At 41.3% G+C, this 16052-nt stretch overlaps 1 protein-coding gene across 3 annotated transcripts in view; it reads right to left on the bottom strand.

Moving 5' to 3' along the window:
- Positions 1–8448, bottom strand: part of TENM3 (teneurin transmembrane protein 3) — a 582976-nt gene extending 574528 nt beyond the window's left edge. For 2 of the 3 annotated variants that reach the window (XM_030191520.1, XM_030191518.1), the window contains exon 1: positions 8151–8448. The gene's annotated coding sequence lies outside the window, so the exon portion shown is untranslated. Of the gene's footprint in view, positions 1–7741; positions 7761–8150 lie in introns of those variants that run through there. The other variant, XM_030191519.1, reaches the window with a different exon arrangement.
- Positions 8449–16052: the final 7604 nt, after the last annotated feature.

The following is a 16052-nucleotide window of genomic DNA, read 5'->3' on the forward strand; positions in this document are numbered from 1 at the left end:
ATTCATGTAATAACTGGAATTTCTCTAAATAAGCACTTGTCTAGTTAATAAACCTTCCTTAATTTTTACAAACAACCGTGCTACCGGCTGATAGCTAGTGATGTCTGCAAGAGACAACTGTTCATTTATCAAAATGGAGGTCAGAATGATAGAACCTGATAAATGATAATTCAACCAACTCAATAGCACAAAATAAATAAATCTAGGGACAGATTTAATTAAATATGGTGGACAGGTGTTCAGGGAATAACAGGAAAACCTGTACTTACTAAATAATACCATCCTCTGATATTTCTGAAAAATTAACCCAATATCTTTCTGCTGGCCTAGACTCTATCCTCCGTTATCTTAAAAAGAGTCTGCAGATAGATAGATTCTTAAGTGATAATATCTGATGCTGGATTTTATTCACTTTACTTCTAAAATAGTCGGACAACATTTTAGCCGAGATAGCAAACTATTCATTCAGTTGTATTGAGAATAATTTTTTGGCCCTAATCAAATGGTTTATATATGCTATTAACTTTTAGTTTTATTTTTCTGCCAGATCCTTAGTAGTTTACAACAGTGATGACAATTCTTCATCAAACCAAGGATTCTGAGGCTGATTTCAAACTGCCCTTCTTCTTACAGGGGTAATAATATCCAATAATGCCTTTGAAAAACTTTGCTCCAATTATCAATTAGCATAATATTATTGCCCTCCATAAGACCCTATACTATTTCATTCCAAAAGGAATTATTTCAATTTTACCTCTAGAATAAGTATGAGACTTTGGGGTTGAATTTAACCTGTTTCCTTCCATCTTACGTTAAATTTTAATAGAAAGTGATCCAACCAGGTTATTGGGGTCCATATCTAGAGAGAGTTAAGAACAAAAGAGGAAGAGTCAGAATAGGCCAAAAGACCAAAATGATGGTCCCTCACATGCAATATACTAAATTCAGGGCGGGTTAAATTCCAAGATTTTAAATACTCTAACCCATTTGGGTCCTCACAGTTTTCCAAATATTGATTAATATCTCCCATCAGTAAAATATCAAAATGTAAAACATATTTCAAAAGATTATAGAAATCTTCTTTAGCAATCTACCACATTTTAGGTGGACAGTAAAAGATTATACATCACTACACACACTTCTCCAAGAAAGCAAGTTCTTGACAGAGGAAGGGGGCAGGGCAAGGGACCGATATGGTGTGTTCCACTCACTTTACTGATGACTTGTACAAAACAAATATTGCTTTGAGGTAGTCTTTCTTCCTTGAGGTTGTATTAAGTCAACACTGAAGTCACATATCTTACATCTGTGTGTCCATGCCCATAATTCACCTATTCTCATTCCCTTTCCCCACCCCCTACCACAGCAAGAAGCTAAGGTCGATTTAGCATACAATAAATATCGACACCATGCAGCAACTTATCACCTACTAATCCATATGGCATATGCTTGCTGCTCTTAAGTAAACAAGTCCTTCTGTTACAAAACAGAAAATCTCCTCTGGTAAGTGACTACAGCCTTCTCTTACTGTGGTATCCTAACTGAATGTACTGTACTGCCTCAAAGTAGAATTCACTTGGAAATGTCTTAGAACTAGAACAGCAGCCAGAGAGCTACTATGCAACTTTCTAGCATACACTCTTAGGCATTTGATAAAACAAACATTATTCCCAGTGCTAAAATTGAAGCTGGCAGGTACCTCCTCTTAATAGCTTAAAAACAATTTGAAAAGTAGCAGAATAGCAGCTCCCTTGCAAAGAGACTGAACATCATCATTAAAGGATCCCTAAAAGCAGCTATGGAATGGTCAGCCAGCCTGGTCACCTTAATAATTAATGAAGGGATATATCTGCACCTATTAATCAATATATGGGATAGACCCTTAAGTACAAAAATTCTACCATTATGAGAAAGTCCATTTCTGTCTCAAGTCCATCATCAATCTAATCCACAACCGAGGAGGCATAGAAATAAGATGAATAATAATAAAAACAAAAACACAGAACCAAGACTATGCATGACATAATTTCTGGACAGCAAAAGAAGCACGAGATGGCTCTCATAAAATAACCAAATAATTATTTCTACCTCAACCAAGGTCACTTTACTGATTATGAGCTAAATACAGTGATAATGCATTTAACCACTTTCCTTGCATCTGACATCGACCTTATCACAAATCCAAATGGCCTTGTTTAACTATCCTGGCCTTTCAGCATTTCCCTGAACAAAGATTTAGTTAATTAAGGAGATGTACTGCCCCCTACTATCACAGGAATTGAAAGACAAATAAACTTTGAGATGCACAGCCAGGTGTCTAAAGCACTAATGCACAACATTTAGGTAGGGGGTAAAATGAAATAATGGTTAAATAATTACAAAAGGTTAACAATGTTATGTAAGGCAATTTTGTTTTATTTAAAATAAAATCGTCCCTGACTACATTTCACAGCTCCCCCTGCTGAGAGATTTTTCCCCTTGGAAGAAGCTTATGATAAAAAGAAAAAGGTTTTGAAATATTAACACTGCCATCTGATCACATTTTCTGCAGACCTGCCGATTTAGATTTCATATAAACATCCAGTTTTAATATTGAAATTATTATTTTTGCAGCTGCAGTAATTACAGAGTAGCTGAGAATGAATGGAAAGAGTTTTTTTGCTTGTGATTTTTCCATTCACACTGTGAGCCAATGCAATGGCAAAAACCACAGTAAAAGGTCTAAAAAAGAGACTTTAAAAGGCCAAAAAATCTTAGCACAGAGAGTTATCAAATTACATGTGCCCAAGATGACTGCTGCAGTTCAGAACTATTTCCTTTTAATGTTGCAGTGTGTTATTTCTTTCCCAATTTTACCAATTATATCTGGCATTTAAATTGCTCAGGATCTCATTTCTTTTCTCTGGAGGTAACTGCCCCTTCCAATCCCATATACAAAAAAAAAAAAGACAACACATTATGGCTGGATTTCACTGAAACAATGCAAAACATTTGTATACTAATTTGCAAGTAGACAAGGCTATCACCTTTTAGAGCAGTAAGCTCTTACTTTACATGTCCTTAATTCTTTATACATTAATAAAACATTTTCCATGTTAAATTTTGCATAGTTTATATAATCAGCAAAAGCAAAAGATAAGCATGCATAGAAGCAGTAGTACTGAAAAAAAAAGAAGCTTCACTTTATGGCCTCAAAGTTTTTATTTTATATACAAATACAAACTTACACCAGAACATGTCCAAATGGGTCAAGTACAAGGCAAGCAACACAGTATATCAGTACCTCCTCTACCTGCTGCCTAAAGCCTACCTTTTAAATAAATCAGTAGTACACACAAGTAATTTTTGCATTTCATCTTCTGAGGAAAAAAAAAAAAGTTTAAAGCGTTTTCAAAATCCCCCTCCCCCCCCCAAAAAAAAATCGCCATTTACACCACCATAACCAAAGATATCCTAGTGCAACTGCATTGGAGCCATCACAATTCTATGGAAAAGTTACAGTAATACATGTACACAAAAAATTAGGGGGGAAAAAGCATACACACAGGAACAAATATATTCAGAGTACAAAGTAAACATCTTTCATTCCAAAAAGTATAAAAAATATAAGAAAAGTCAAGGAGTCAGGAAGATGACTGGAGGATATAAAAATGAAAATCAACACCAACTGGCATTCTGAATAATTATGTGTCTTATACCTTAAATATATGTATGCTTACATACCTCAAAATATGATGAATCAGAGGGAATTAGTGTCATAGTTTCAGTGTTCCAATTAAAAACTCTTACCAACTTTTCCAAAAGAAAAGTGGTTCTACTAACTCGAGATCCCTCCTATAGTGCAATGCTTTCTAGCCTTAAATCTAAAATTAAATGTCTGAATATGAATACAAACCTAAAGACTATTTGAAATACTAGAGGACTCCTTGGCATGTTGCTGCTGAGAGGATGCTATCAATCATGCTATTCAGTATTTTTTTGTTGTTGTTTTTATCCAACTAGTTAAATCTTGCTATTGTTCATCTGAAATCTCTGCATGTACTCAACTGATCCAACAGACAACACCAAAGCCTGCTTCCGGGAACACAAAGTGTAATTTAAAGTCAAATCTCTCCCTTCTTTTCAAATCCTAATACTATACAATCCACCTACACACACCTCTTCTCTTACAGATAAAGTCCTGAACAGTCCATCCAGTCTGTCCAACAAGATAAACTCATTTTACTATGTATATCAGAGTTTGATTTGTCCCTGCCTTTCTCAGGGCACAGACCGTAGAAGTCCACCCTGCACCGGTTTTATTCTCCAAATGTCCGCTAAGATTCCATAGATCCATTCCTTCTAAACAGGATTCCTTTGTATTTATCCCACGCATGTTTGAATTCCATTACCATTTTCATCTCCACCACCTCCCCGCGGGAGGGCATTCCACGTATCCACCACCCTCTCTGTGAAAAAATACTTCCTGACATTACTCCCGAGTCTGCCCTCCTGCAACCTCAATTCATGTCCTCTAGTTCTACCACCTTCCAGTCTCAGGAAAAGGTTCTTTCAGGCCTTCCTATGATTGACCCTCACCACCACCCCCTCCCTTTGACTATTTTGTACTACATTATACCTTTTTAGGCTAAAGGTATAGTATGGTCCTCACAACAACAAATTTAGTTGCTTTGATACTCAACACACACATCTAACTCTCTCCAAGTTGTTTAACTACAGTGTCTGGAAGTTAGGACTTAAAATGAAACCCCATCTAGTAAATCTAAACATATACCTAAGCTATCATGGAAGCAATATGTTGCTAATACAATTGTTAATAGTGAATCTACAAATACCTATAAAAAACAAGAACTGAGCAAAATACATATATGGATTACCACCTTTCCCTATATTTTATACCACAAACTGTGATAGTCAAATACAATCAACTTCAACACTGTTCTCAGTTGTCTTGTGATAAATGTAAAGCAGTGTCCTTCTCAGAAACCTACACCACCATCGAGCAAGGCAAAAAAAGCCGCCAGACAGATTTTATTTCTTCATTCACAGCAAAAAAAAAAAAAAAAAAGGTATTAATTTCAGGGTGTTTAAAATTAGAATCTCTGCTTTCAGACATGGTGTCTTTTAGAATGCTCATCTACTACTATTTGACAAGTAATAAGGAGAACCAGAGTTTAGTTAAAAATTGAAGAACTGGATTTCAAAAGCTTTATCCATTAATTGCTGATCACAGCTGAAAACAGCTTCCCCCCCCCCCCTTTTTTCCCAGGAAGCATTATACCCATTTTGTTGAACCTTTTGAAAAGCACTTTAGTAAAGGCAAGAATACAACTCAAAACAAGGTTCTTCAATTTGGGTCATTTTCAGTTTCTTCCTGTAGTGACGGGTGCTTAGCAACGCTTTTGTCGTGGACACTTTAAAACGATGAATATCTGGGATACAGCATTTTAATCCATCTCACAGCATTAATTATCATGATCATTGTATTTAGACAGCTACCATTTCCCACTTTGCATCATTCTGAAAAAGCATTTTTGTGCTAAGTGGAAAGTATTGTATTGTGTAAGGAAGCAGTGGATCACATGTCTTTACAGTATAAAAACAATGAGGAAACAAAAGCAGACAGTAAATCAAGAACACACTAAAAAGCAGGTTTCAATGTTTAGACAAGCCTCGGGCTTAAAAATGTTATGTAGAAATAGTTGGAACAGTGTCTCCCTTAAAGTGGAAGGTTAAGAGTGATGTGTTGCAAGCTACAAGCTCTCAACAGCTGCTCTACAACCTCCTTACATATGTGAGGTGATTTCAAGCAGTGGCTAAAGAATCTATGCTCTTGAACTTTAAATTCCACAGCTGTGGAAGTTGGACTAGGATCTGCATTGCAGGGGTTAAATTTTAATCAGACAGTATCTCACACTTAAAAAAAAAACAGCTTTGGTTAACCATAACGGAACTCTGTAAGCCACATTGAGCCTGCAAATAGGTGGAAAAATGTGGGATACAAATGCAATAAATAAATAAATATTTCTTTTCAGTTTACTACTGAAGAGCAGCTCTTTTAAAGCACAATCAATGGTAAAACTTTGAAGGACAGTACAAAACCCAAGTCTAACAGTTTAAAAATGAAGTTGGGTCCTTACTCAAGGCTGTTTCTTGCATGCTTAACTGATATTACTTAGCAAATTTATAAGACTTTCCTATAGAAATTTTTCTCCCTCTTCTTCTCTCAAAGTCTAAGACACTGCCATGTATTGCAATGAAACCTAGTAAAGCTATTGAGAAGAGCATTCCATTGGTTAGTGCTTCTTAAAAATGTAGTGTGCTCCAAATCAATTTATTTGTTAAGGCAATTGCTGTGCCTTAGCAAGTTTTAACATACATTAAAAATGTTCCATTACAATCAAATGTGTGAAACAAGACTAAAATTTTTTTTTTTAATCGGAAAAACGGGTCAAACCAAATGGAAAAAAAACTTTTAAGTATTTGCTCAGCAAAACAATTTACATTTTTTTTTTGCTTTTGCGCCCTTAAACAATAATAAATACGTGATTGTTGGTAATATAGCACATGACATTACTTGCAACTGCTGAGACAGCTTTTTCATCTAACCTTTCAACAGACTAAAGATGCCCTTCAGTTTCACCTCATTGTTCTCTATCTTCAAAGCTGCTAACACATCAAGGAATCGTAGCTCTTTGTATGAAGGACTGGATACTAGAAACAAACCCTCACTTTATCTTACAGGTCAAAATGTCCGTATGCGTTCTTAAGCGTGTTTCATTCACGTCCAAAGACGAGAAACAAAAGTTAGGAGGAGGGGGGGAAAAAGGCAGCTATAAATCCACAAATTAACGTGTGCTGCTGGCCCCAGTGAATCCCGCATTCCATAAAAGCTCCGAAAGGCTGTCGCGTTCTAATAAAGCTGCCTTCAACTGATGTGTTAGGCAGGACTGCATAACACATTACTTCTTTTGTGAACCCGTAATTCATAATAAACCGCTGTGAGCATATTTTAAGAAAGCAAGTTACAAGCATCTATTTTCTACCTCAGCGTTGGGCGCTTTAAATACCAAATCATAACTGTTAAATCACAAGCCGCTAAAAATATACCCTCTATGCAACCTTTAAACCTGCTAGTATGAATGGTCTGTGATATAGCTTTGTCTCTCTCGTTCTATTTTTGGAAAGATTAATTTAATAATCACTTAACAGGGGTCTCATGGAGAAATCAACCAAACCATTTTTTAAAAATCGGTGAACAAAAGGTTTATACAAGAAAAAAAAGAAAAAGAAAAAAAAAAACGTTTGGCTCATATAACTGCAGACATGAATCTGCTTTCAATTACTGAAAGTATTTCCACTTCACTGCAAAGGGATCAAATCTTCAAATACACCATCTTAAAGCAATAGATTTGATTATATTCTATTTTAAAACTACAGATTCACTTTGTGACAGATTCACATGCTCTTAGGATGGTTTATTGTGAGTCTCGAATAATTAGACAAAAACCGACCTTATGTATCTGAAAAGCAGCAAAGGGACGACAGGGACGACCCCCCCTCCCCCACACACACAATATCATCGTATACAGGGTCTCCTCAAGGCTATCATTCAAAAACAAAGTACCTTAAATCAAAATTGTTCAAAGGTACTGTCCACCCCTAAGTAATGCTTCCTACACTAGTCGGAAATCATATCTTAATCTATTAGCTATTTGCCTTCCACAGAGTGGTTTCTTACAGATTGAGATCTTTAAAGCCAACTGGTGAGATCGATCCTCTCCAGGGAATGCCTTTCATTCACACTTGCAGTACTGCTGTTCATTTCCACAAAGCGTAAAAGAGAGGCTACCTAGTTTCAAATAGAGAAAATAACAAATGTCCTCTTCTAAAAGCAGAAATCCCACTCAGTTAAGTTACGGAAAACTTAAATTCAAAAATGAAGTTAAAAACAACACAAAAATTCAGAAACAATGATCACCGCATTTTTTTTTTTATACAAGAATTAACTTTGAAAGAATCTCCACTCCGTTCAAAAATGTTATCAGAAACAATGCGCCTGCATTCCGTGACTTGCAATCTGCTTTCAAGAGGATATCTCTTAATAATATGTGTGCTAAGCTAAGTAATTTGAAAAGTTAAGCGTTTACCTCGTCTCAGTCCTTAATTGGGTGCCGCATGGGTTAAAAGCCACCTCATTTCAGATGCTAATGTTGCTTCTGCACGGCTTCTCAAAGCCTCCTCCCATTCCAGCACCGCAAGGCAGAAAGGCACAGACAAGATGCCAGATATGCAAGCGTAAATGGCCGAGTGAACTGTGAGAAAATTCGCACCTTCTCCTGAATGAGCAACAGAGTGAAAATGGGCTGCTTTATACAGTCACTCACTCTCCTTTTTTTTGTGGTGATTCTTCTGTGTGGATGCGAAACAGCAGACCGCAGCAGACTGTGCAAGTTGAAGCAAGCTGTAATGTATCATGTTACAGAGTCTGGCTTTCTCCGGGAGCACAGAACAGCAATCAGACATGATAGGCTGAAGCGCTTCTGTTTACACCCAGGCACGACAGAGGGCTGGACTTGGCCCTCCTTAACCCTTTCCAGCATACCATTAGGGTATGTTCTCCTTTAGGGCTTGTGTGAAAAGCAAAAGAATACTCATCTGAATAATGTGTTGAGGTTTAGCTCCAATGGAAGAATCAGCCCTATTTTTTTTTAAGTTCCAGTACTAAAAAATCAAAGAATTATGTTTTCTGTCTGAGAACTTCAGTACATTACCTTAACTTGAAAGAAACATGATTATAAATTGCTTTAAGTGATGCAGCTGTTCCATCTGAACGCATTTTCCTGCTGGGCTGCCTTTCATTTATACACACAGGACAATTACTTTTACACTGCCATCCTAGCCAGTAAAATGCAAACCCAACCACTGCCCAAGGTAACAATATTTAACCCAAACGCCCCAGTCATTTAGAAACATATCAGTTCAGAAGGCAGGCAGCCACCCACAGCAGTTACCACACAGATATTTCATGATAACATTATATTAACTCTTATTACCATGTACAGCACTGGGTGCACTAGTACACCCAGTTAGCTATTCACAAAGATGAAACAAAATCACATTTTTTGTGGGGAGGGGGGCAGAGGGAATTAAGCAGCTAAGATATATATTCAAATCTTCGTTTGGGACATAAATGGTAAGCATGCTGACAAAGACTCTATAATTTGTGAAACAAGTTTATACACAGACTGCACCCAAACCTTTCTGGTCCCGGATTCTAGGTGCAGCACAGTTGGTAAACCTACTAGCATGCACATAAACGTTTCTAAGCTACAGTAATGTATGATAAGGGCAAAGGAATTAGGTAGTAAGGACATGCCCATCTCCAGACAGGTACCTGCAGTATTTTATGCTGCTACACCTTTTCTTGTGGCTATGATAATCCAAAGATCTATATTTATTAATCTCCTTTATGAAGAGATTCACCCCAGGCAATATGCAATAGGTATAGCTGAACATGAGCAAGGTACATTGTAGCAACAGTATAACTATGGCAGTGATGGGCAACCTCTTGAGCTTGGTGTGTCAAAATTCACCAAAAAACCAAGCATAACTCGGGTGGTGTGTCACTTCAAGAAAAATCACTGCTACTAGGACCGCCCCCGGGCCCCCCCTACCCGAGATCGCTGCCCACCCGAGGTCGCCGGGCCCCCCTCCACCCGCTACCGGGCCCGGAACTAACCTTAAAGCCTCCTTTCACGTCGCAGCAAGCAGCAGCAGGGCAAACCTCTCCTCCTTCCTTCTGTGCTCTGCCCTCGCGGACGTTACGTCAGGCAAGGTCAGGACACGGAAGGAAGGAGTGGCCTGCCCTGCTGCTGCTTGCTGCGACGTGAAAGGAGGCTTTAAGGTTAGTTTCCGGGAGCGAGGAGGGAGGGCGGACCACAATGCGGCGGCAGCGCGTGTCATCGAAAATGGCTACGCATGTCAGTGCTGACACGCGTGTCATAGGTTCGCCATCAGGGAACTATGGTAACATGACTAGATGTCAGTGTAATGCATAACTAGAACAGTGGCAGGGGCGGACTGAGAGTGATCTGCCCCCCCCCCCCCCCCCGGCCTGGCCACTGCCTGACGCCCCCTACCGTCGCCCTCTTACCGCCGCAGCCAACGCCCCCACCATCCCAGTTCTTTCCTACCCGCTGCGCTGTTGATACTCCCCCACCCACACATGCAAATTTCAAAAACTGACATATTTCAATCACTATACTATAGGTTAACAAATACACATAAAACAAAAAAATGGAAAATATGACGATACCAATTTATTGGAACAAATATATTTTCCAGTTAGCTTTCAGAGGCCAAAACCTCTTTCCTCAGGTAAGGACAGTATATTGGTATTAAGGTATTCTGTTCTGACATGAGAAAGAAGGGTTGGGTCTCCAAACATTAGCAAAAATGTATTAAAATTAGTCCAATAAAGATATCATCTTATTTCCATTTTCTTTATTAACACAGCTACCACACTACTTTATAATAAACTAAAAATAAAATTCATTTTTCCTACCTTTGTTGTCTGGCTGTTTACTTTCTTCCAATTATGTTGGTCCATCTCTTGTTTCTTTTTTCCTCGATCTCTTCTTAACTCTCGCCAGCGTCTATCCCTCTCTTTCCCCCCCCCCTTTCCATCCACATCTGCTCCCTCTCTCTCCTTCCCCTTTCCGTCCAGCATCTGCCCCCTCTCATCCCCCCTCTCTCCCCCTTTCCATCCAGCATCTGCCTCCACTCTTCCCCCTTTCCATCCAGCGTCTGCCCCCGCTCACCCTCTTTCCACCCAGCATCTGACCCTTCTCTCTCCCCTCACTTCCATCCAGAGTCTCTCCTCTTTTTCTCCCTCCTCCAACCAGCATCTGGCCCCTCTCTCTCTTCACTTCCATCCACTCAGGCCCCTCTCTCTCCCCAGTTCCATCAAACATCTGCATCCTCTCTCCCCCTTCCATCCAGCTTCTATCCCCTCTCTCCCCTTCATTCAGTGTCTGTCACTCCTCTCCCCATTTCCATATGGCATATGTCCCTTCTCACTCCCTCATCCAGTGTCTGTCCCTCCTCTCCCTCTTTCCATCTGACATCTGTCCCCCCTCCCCACTCCATTCTCTATCCATCGTCTGTCCTTCCCCATCACCCAGTCACCCTGTACCTGGGGCCCTCTTTATTCCTGCTTAATTTATATGTCCCCACTATCACCCCACCTAATCCCCATATCCCCACTCTTCCACCCTACTCTCACTTACAATCACACCCTCCCCCTTCCATCCAGTGTTACAGTCTTTTTTTCAGCCCCACTTAACACCCAAACCTCTCCCCCCCCCCACCAGACACCCCCACTACCACTGGCACACCAGGACCAGGCTATCCCCACTCCCACCCAATACCCCCCTGCCGTGGCCACCACTGCTGCTGCCCTGCTGCTGTTTTAGCAGTGGCAGCAAAAATAGAAAAAAAAAGGATTGCGGGGCTGCACCGTTGTTCCCTTCCCACTCACAGCTGACCGACTCTGCCCTGGAACAGGAAATTGTTAGAGGAAGGTGGTACCAGCAGCCGCAAACAGGAGAAATAGTGCGGCTCCGCGTCGCAATCTTTATTTGTTTTTGCCGCCGCCGCTGCTGCTGTAACAGCAGCAGCAGCAGCAGCAGTGGTGGCCGTGGCAGGAAGGTAGTGTGCAGTGGAGTGCTGGTAAATGTTTAACAACAGGCTCTCTTCCCGGTCCACCTCTGCGCCCCCCCCCAACCACCTCTGTACCCCTCGTTCACCTCTGTGCCCCCCCCCCCAAAAAAAAAAAAAGCTGCAGAGCTGGCTATAACTGGGGAGAGAGCCCGGGGGGGTGGGCCAATGCATTACTCTCTCCAGGAAAAAAAATATTAAATGATCCCAGGTTCCGATCTAATTCATGTTTAATGTGGGATAAAATGCCATAAATAAGTAAATAAATTTAAACTTTTAATGTTGAGCACCTCAAATGTTGATTCTCAAAGTGGACATGTTCCAATCATTATAATGAAAATAAAATGATTTTTTTCTACCTTTGTTGTCTGGTGACTTTCAGGCTTATTTTCGAAAGAGAAGGGCGCTCATCTTTCGATACAAATCGGGAAATGGGCGTCCTTCTCCCAGGGTCGCCCAAATTGGCATAATAGAAAGCTGATTTTAGGCGTCCCCAACTGCTTTCTGTCGTGGGGACAACCAAAGTTCCCAGGGGCGTGTCGGAAGCATAGCAAAGGTGGGACTGGGGCGCACTTAACACATGGGCGTCCTCAGCCGATAATGGAAAAAAGAAGGGCGTCCCTGATGAGCACTTGGCCGACTTTACTTGGTCCATTTTTTTCTTGCGACCAAGCCTCAAAAAGGTGCCCAAACTGACCAGATGACCACCGGAGGGAATTGGGGATGACCTCCCCTTACTCCCCCAGTGGTCACTAACTCCATCCCATCCTAAAAAAAACCTTTTAAAATATTTTTTGACAGCCTCTATGCCAGCCTCAAATGTCATACCCAGCTCCCTGACAGCAGTATGCAGGTCCCTGGAGCAGTTTTAGTGGGTGCAGTGCACTTCAGGCAGGCGGACCCAGGCCCATCCCCCCCTACCTGTTACACTTGTGGTGGTAAATGTGAGCCCTTCAAAGCCCACCAGAAACCCACTGTTCCCACATATAGGTGCCCCCCTTCACCCCTTAGGGCTATGGTAGTGGTGTACAGTTGTGGGTAGTGGGTTTTGGGGGAGTTTGGGTGGGGGGGGCTCAGCACACAAGGTAAGGGAGCTATGCACCTGGGAGCAATTTATGAAGTCCACTGCAGTGCCCCCTAGGGTGCCTGGTTGGTGTCTTGGCATGTCAGGGGGACCAGTACACTATGAATGCTGGCTCCTCCCACAACCAAATGGCTTGGATTTTGTCGTTTCTGAGATGGGCGTCCTTGGTTTCCATTATCACTGAAAATTGGGGATGACCAACTCTAAGGTCGACCTAAATTTCGCAATTTGGGCGTCCCCAACCATATTATCGAAATGAAAGATGGACGCCCATCATGTTTCGAAAATATGGGTTTCCCTGCCCCTTTGCCGGGACGTCCTGCGAGGACGTCCTCAGGAAAACTTGGGCACCCCTTTCGATTATGGCCTTCCACGTTTTGTTGTGGATTAGGAATTGGTTATTGTACAGAAAATAGAGGGTAGGGTTAAATGGCCATTTTTCTCAATGTAGGAGGGTGAATAAGGGAGTGCCGCAGGTATCAGTACTTGAACTGGTGCTATTTAACATATTTATAAATAATCTGGATACCAGAACAAGTATTTTACTGTTCTGGAATCTTCCCAGCTACCTGTGACCTGGATTGGTCACTGTTGGAAACAAGATACTGAGCTTGATGGACCTTTGATCTATCACAGTATGGCAATGCTTATGTCCTTATGATTAAATTTGCAGATGACACAAAACTATTCAAAGTTGTTAAAACACATGCAGACTGTGAAGAATTGCAGAAAAACCTTAGGAAACTGGAAGACTGGGGATCCAAATGGCAGATGAAATTTAATGTTGACCAATGCAAAGTGATGTACATTGGGAAGTATAATCCAAATCTCAGGGATAAAGTGTTATGATTGGGGTCAGAACCCCTCTCAAGCTTACCTCTTTCCTGGGGGTCAGCTTCTTAGCTGGCTTCTGTTTCTTTTGTCTGTCCTTTCTGAGCTGGCTCTGTCTCTCTGTGCTGGCAGCTTCCAGCAGCATGGGGTTAATTGTTTCACTTTACTACAGCTGCATGGGTGGACTGAGTTAGCTCTACCTCTCTTTGGGTGTACTGGCTTCAAGTGCTTCACGGTGTTGCATTGGTGTGGGTTGGGCCTCTCTGGGTCAGTGTGCTTTTGCCTAGGTCTAGGGAGTGTGACATCATCAGGGAGGGCCTTAATAAGGAAGTGGTGTTGTTTCCTTGAGAGCCTTTGTAAGGTGGTGTTTGCTTTAGGTAGGGTGGTGCAGTGTGCACTTCTGACTTTGTGTCTAGTTTCCCTGCTTGCTTTTGCTAAGGTCCAGGTTAGTGTTAGTGCAGTGTGTACTGGTGTCTGTGTATTTAGCTTTCCTGCTTTTCCTTTGTGGTTCCCCTCCTTTTCCCTCTTGGTTTTGGAAGCATTGCTGTGTATAGGGCTTTGGAAGCTCTGTTACAGTTAGAAGTACTTCAGGGTTTGGTGTTGTTAGGAACACTGCAGAGTTTGCTGATAGAAGTACTTCTGGTGTCTGTGCTTTTGGGAGCGTTGCAGTCTTTGCTGTTTGGGTTTTGGTGCTGTAGGAAGCACCTTGTTAGTTTTGTATCTAGCTTGCTAGAGTAGTGCTTAGGAAGCTCCTTATTAGTTTTGTGTCTAGCTTGCCAGAATAGTGCTTAGGAAGCACCTTGATAGTTTTGTGTCTAGCTTGCTAGGGTAGTGCTTAGGAAGCACCTTGATAGTTTTGTGTCTAGCTTGCTAGGGTAGTGCTTAGGAAGCACCTTGTTAGTTTTGTGTCTAGCTTGCTAGAGTAGTACTTTGGAAGCTTGTTAGTTTTGTGTTTAGCTTGTTAGTATAGGGCTTAGGAAGTCCTTTTGTTAGTGTAGGCCTAGGAGTGCCCTGGTTAGTCCAGCAACTTGGAGCACTGCTGTCTCTTCTGTTTCCAGTCCTGGTCCTTGTGTCATCCGGTATCCGGTAAGTCCAGCCGGCCACTCGAACCCAAGGGCTCAACCCTTGGGGGGGGGGGGGGGGTTAGTGGCCAAGTGCAGGTGAAGCTGTATGGACCAGTCCAGTGTGCTCCAGTCCAGTGTGTTCCGTCCGGTGTGTGTTCCAGTCCTGTGTCCTCCAGTCCGGGGGATTCCAGTCCGTGTGTTCCGGCTCGCTGGGCGGTGCCTGCAGTCCCTGCCGGTGTGTTTGGCCAGCGTTGATTGGTGGGTTTTGCCTGCTGCTGTCGCTCACGTTTGCTCCAGAGCCCGGCCCCGCGGGCTCTGAACCTGAGAACCTGACATAAAGATTGAATATAATGTTCCCATACAAATAGAAATAGATTTCTATATTTTGGGAACGCTTTCGCTTCCTGTTGTTATATAGTCATTAAGTTGTACAATTTATTTCTTCAGAACCAAAAAGATGCCACATCCTCTGTATCACTCTATGGTGCAACCTCACCTTGAGTTTTGTGCTCTGTTCTGGTCGCCTTATTTCAAAAAAGACAAAGCAAAATTAGAACATGTTCAAAGAAGAGCGACAAAAATGATTACGGAGATGGAACTCCTCTCATATGAGCAAAGGCTAAAGAGGTTAGAACTCTTTAGCTTGGAAAAGAGATGGCTGTGGGGGATATGATTCAGGTCTACAAAATCCTGAGTGGTGTAGAACAGGTAAAAGTGAATCAAGACCAGGGGCATTCAATGAAATCGTATGGAAATAATTTTAAAACAAATAAGAGGAGATATTTTTTCACTCAAAGAATAGTTAAGCTCTGGAACTCATAGCCAGATGATGTGTTAACAGCGGTTAGCGTATCTGGGTTTTAAAAAGGTTTGGATAAGTTCCTGGAGGAAAAGTCCATATTCTGTTATTGAGATGAATAGGGGAAAGCCACTGTTTGCCTTGGGATTGATAGCATGGAATGTTGCTACTATTTGGGTTTCTAACAGGTACTTGTGACTTGGATTGGCCACTGTTGGAAACAGGATACTGGGCTAAATGGACCATTGGTATGACTCAGTATGGCTATTCTTATGTTCTTATGACCAGCATTCAATTCTGCAGAATACATTTTTTCCCACCACACTTGCTTTATGTATAAATAATCATTTTTTCCTTTACCTTGCAGATTCTGTTTATTCTATTATTCTCCCCAAGTACTGGAAATCTCTCTTCAAGAATTTTATTAATGGACAGCCCCATAACGCATGTATTAATGTGTTCTCCCCTTGTTTACAATTTTGATGTGCTGATACCAGCCCATTGTGCTTGTACTTGATGAAAGAATGCAATATGCACTCTCACAAATCTGGAA

Source organism: Microcaecilia unicolor, chromosome 2 (assembly GCF_901765095.1).
Source record: "Microcaecilia unicolor chromosome 2, aMicUni1.1, whole genome shotgun sequence".
Lineage (NCBI taxonomy): Eukaryota > Metazoa > Chordata > Amphibia > Gymnophiona > Siphonopidae > Microcaecilia > Microcaecilia unicolor.